Source organism: Amblyomma maculatum, chromosome 7 (assembly GCF_055883805.1).
Source record: "Amblyomma maculatum isolate TAMU_Amacu chromosome 7, ASM5588380v1, whole genome shotgun sequence".
Taxonomy (NCBI): domain Eukaryota; kingdom Metazoa; phylum Arthropoda; class Arachnida; order Ixodida; family Ixodidae; genus Amblyomma; species Amblyomma maculatum.
The window spans coordinates 15,988,932-15,993,995 of NC_139350.1; positions in this window are offsets into that span (position 1 = coordinate 15,988,932).

The window sequence follows — 5,064 nt, forward strand, 5'->3', positions numbered from 1 at the left end:
CGGGAGGGTCACGCTCCACTCACAGCATTTTGAAGATGGGTTGCCCCTTTAACTGCTTCCTACACGACCCAGTCTACCTAAGGCGAAACTATACTACTAATCATTTCCTTATCTTAAAGTACGAGGCATGTCGAAAGACAATCTATACGCAACGTCCCTCGCTGCTTTTGTTTTGCAGAACTCGTGTATGGACCTTTATGGAGCATCCGCCGAGGATGGCGCTGATCTGCCATAACTTGGATTATGATGGGTGTTGAATATAGCGCCTGTCTAATCTGCTTTCTTCGACGGCTTGGATCTGTGTTCGCGCATTGCAATCCACTGGCGAAACTTCAGCACCGGGGAGCGTTTTCATTTCGCTGCCCATGCACTTGGATGGGAAATGAAATTACTTCCCAGGCGAAAGATGCGGCACACAACAAGCAGTCCTGACTTGAAAATTCAATAGGAGGCGCAACGGAGCAGTGGTCGTCAACTTCCAAAAAGCGCTCTTGTCAAGAACAAGTGGCTGAGTAAATAAGGCCTACTTCCATCGCAAAGGTGCCTCAAGTTCCAGGTGGCCTCCGAAGTAATGATTGTTACACAACTGCAGGATTACCGAGAATTTTCTCCGCCTGTGCAGCCTACGGTCTTGTAATCTCATAAATTACAAATAAAGCCGTGAAGCAAAATACATGAACGACACAGCAGAACACTTACTAGCGCTCATTATTGAATTTCCTCGTACCAGGAATGTGTAATCTCGATATCAGTCACCAGCGCTATTGAGCAGCTAATTCGAACCAGATCTGGCCCCGCAAGTACCGCTTATCGAGGCCACACGACGAGTTAATAGGACAGATTGTATGGGTCATGGTTCATCATGTTCATCACGTGATGCACGTTCATCAATGGGTTGCACACAAAATACTGGCGCATTTTCCAGAAGAGAAATGATCATTTTTGCAATCGAGACTAGTGCTAATTATATACAGGTTACTGGGGCGACGCTGAAGTCTACCCAGAAAGGCCATTGGTGCTCCCCTAATGGGAACTGTAACTCGACGTGAAAGTTTGTTGTTCAGTAATTCAATCTCTATGCCCTGAAACGAGGGTTTGCTTCCCTGCTCACATTCGTCAAGGTGATTACATGCAGCATTTTAACCTTGAATTCAGGTGTTGCTAGGCACGCATGCTACGCCAAGCGCCAGATGCCGGGAAGAGGGGAAGGAAGAGGGCATTCACGTATGCCACGCACCAGATGCTGTTGCGAAAGCGGCTATTATGCATTCACTATGATGCAGCGAGGCATGAATCTGTGCCAGAAATTTCTTGCAGAATAATAAACTTCTCGATGAAGTGAAAAAACATGCTTTTCATGATGATTATATCCTGTCTGAAAAAAACTTTTTTCATCGCGACATGCTAGCCCTAAAATTCACTGATCTTTTATTTCTGGACGCACTCGTTTGCAATTTTTTTCCCTAATCAATATCGTTGCCAATTGTCATGCGATCGATAAGGTCCTAAATTAATACCCAATTTTAACATCTTCATTCACTGAACTAGCTTTGCATATTTGCTTACCAGCTAGGCCTCATTTCCTCATCTGCTGGCCATCAATAATTCTCATGGCATCTGTGAATTTATTAGCTCACGCATTATGTACCGTTATTAGAAGCCTGAGAAGCGTAAAGGGGTAAGATATGTTTGACAAATTTTAATTTTCAGCCAACCTATTCGTTTTTTGCATCTGACACCCTGTAGTTCAGCAAATTCAGCCAATATATTTATTTTTGCCTCTGACTCCTAGTAGCTCGGAAAAGTGGTGCCATTTCTAATGCCTAGAGCTGTTCTGATCCCACAGTTCATCATTTTACGTGCATTTTGCATGGTCAATTTAGGATGTAATCTATATGCATGACTCTTGCCTTCATAATTCTATCTCATTTTCTCTTTCTGTTAGTAGTTTTCATTCTGCTTGTGGAAAAAAATTCAACTGCGAATTCACTTTTCTACCTGAGGTTATATTCTCAGTTTTGAATGTTTTTATGAAATTGATATAGCAAAAAGCTGATAGCCACGTTCTTCATGGACTTAGCTAAGTGGTCATGTGGGCTTTGGTCAGCCAGTATTGTGATTTTATTTCTCTTACTTTCTGCAAGCGGCACACTCCTGGTGCCGAGAATGGCATACTGTCTACAATAAGAAATTGTGCAATATTTTTATATATCTTCAAGTCATGCTGAAATAAACAGTTTGAACTTGTGTTACGGGTAATCAACGGTCACTGAACGGTTCTTGTGATGTCCGCTTAGTGAATTTACGTGCTAGTTTTTCATTGCACTGGACGTGGCTTCTCTGTTTTTACAATGCGTTTATGAAATGATGTAATGAATGCGGACATTTTCTTCTGCTCTTTTCTATCCTGCCCGCGTAGAAAGGTACAAGGCTCGGCACATGCATGGTATTCCCCATGTGCATGCAACTCGTGAATGCCATATGGCAATTTTATCAGAAAATTATGCATGAATTTCAAGTTTCTGATGTAAAAAGCAGACGTTCATATTGTCACGCACGTACCGCGGTCGTGTATTGGAGGAAGGTGAGGTGTTGCAGGAGAAGTTGAAGAGGAGTAGAAACTGGATTGGTTCGCTCTGGGAGTGCTAACTACCAGCTCATCTAACACCCGCCTTGTAAATAAACCACGTAACAACTGCGGTGGCGTTTGCGGGTATCGATCACCACAGAACCTCCACTACCCCGTTGAAGCAAGCGAATAGCTGGGCTACTCCCTCTACTGAAGGAGATGGCGCAAGTTGTTCCAGCGCAGCCAATGCCAGTAGCTCAGCTGACCACCACACATCCCTATCAGGAACCCCGGCACTTCTATGGCAAGCCTGGGGAAGACGTGGATGATTGGCTCACCAACTACAATCGGGTGAGCAAATACAACCGCTGGGATGCGAAGACCAAGTTGGCGAACCTAGTATTCTTTCTTGAAGAAACGGCGCAAACATGGTTTGATAATCCCGAAGCATCCGTTATCACCTGAGATCACTTCATGGAAGAAATGAAAGCGGAATTTGCCAATGCCAATGCTCGAAAAAGAGCGCTGAACGGGCTCTGGCTAAGCCAGTGCAAGTACCAGGGGAGACCTGCGCAACTTGCATAGAAGAATTCCTCAAGCTGTACAGAATAGTTGATGCTCGGATGAATAAGGAAGACAAAGTGGGCCACCTCCTCAAAGGAATAGTGGTAGACGTATACAGTTTTGTCATCTGCAAGGATGGTTTGAATACCACCGCAGATGTTACCCGACACTGCCGCACATTTGAAGGTTTGAAGCGACGCTGTATCATCCCCAAGTTTGGTCGGTCCAAATGTCACTACTGTCGCCTGTGTGGATGTGCCTGAATCAACGAGCATGGCAGTTAAAATTCGACAGATTGTACACGAAGAGCTTCGGAGGCATCACTATATTGGGGTTCACGGCAGACCCGTATACAGTGGAATGTCTTCGGCATACGAGCGTCTACCTTCTGCCTGTTATCCTCCCTCTAACACATCTCCTTGGGACCTCCGATGCTCTGCTGCTCATGGCCCGAACATCCAACCTCCCACCATCAAAGCCTACAACAGCCAGCACGCTCGTCCTCCTTGTCGACATCAAGACCATGAAGCGTTCGACCCTACCCACTATGCGCCTTACTCATCGCGTGAATGTGAGTCGCCGCTGTGCTAAAGTTGTGGAACAATGGGCCGCATTTCGCGTTTTTGCCGCAAACTCCGTCGATACCAGCAGTATCGCCGACAGTGGGTGAACTCTCGTACAAGTTTTCCCACTGACAATGGTATTCATATAGAACGCCTGGCCGTAATTCATACATTGCAACACCCAGTCGACAAGAGCACAGAACGGCACAGAACTGAACAGACCGCATTCTGACACCACCATCTCGGCGCTTATGGCGCTCACCTTCTCCCAGACAATGGTTGCCACCTCCGGGAAACTGCTCAGTGCGCCCGATGGAGGTGAGGTCGCAAATGATTCTAGCTTATCTATACTTCTGCCCGCTTGAGTGCTAATGAACAGAATTGAAGTTTTTGTGGATGGTGTACGTGCTATGGCGTTGGTGGAAACAGGTGAAACCAATTCTGTTATAAGCCTCGCTTTTAAAAACTGCCTTAGTCATAAAGTTATGTTTGGTTGTGGTAGAGCGACGACACTGTGTGGTGTTGGTGGCGAACCGCTTAACCCACTTGGAGTCTGTTCCGTGAACCTGGTAATCGCCGGCCGCACGTTCCCAACCAAATTTGCCGTACTTTGTCGATCAACGCACAGCGTCATTCTTGGTCTCGATTTTCTGGAGCAACGTGGGGCCACTCTCGACATTAACAACGGGGACGTTTCTGTGAATACTCGCTTTGAATCTGATTTGTGTGAAAATTCGCCGACCAATCCTAGCACGCTTTCGGTTTCGGATGACATAGTCATTCCTGCAATGTCAGCAAAGTTTATACAAGTTGTTTATTCAAGCTGTACCATGTGATGCGTTCGACACTGTATTTGAACCACTCACTCTCAACTGCGCGGAGAAAATGTTCTGATTCCCCTTTGCATCATTCAGGCCAGGAATTGCCATTTTTCTTTGTGGACGAGTAACTGCTCTAATGAACCTGTTGTATTACCCCGTGGCCTAAAACTTGCGAACTTTGAAGAAGACGCCGTTAAATCAGTGACAGGGCTCAGCACAGACAATTCTCAGCCTACCCTATGCTCAGAATTGGATAAGACAAAATTTCTTGCCATATTTAAGAAATGCCTGCCAACAAGTGACTGTTGCAGTTTAGTGGAAGTTCTGTCGAAACATCCTGCGGCTTTCGATTTCTCTCCAGACTGGCCACCACGGATTCCCATTTCCCGTACTCAGCACAGAATCAATACTGGGACTGCTGATCCAGTCCGTCAGAAGCTTTATTGTGTATCGCCATCAGAGCGTAAGTTCGTTATCGGCTGCATAAGGGCATCATTCAAGAATCCTGTAGTCCGTGGCCTGCCCCTGTGATGTTAGACGAAAAGAA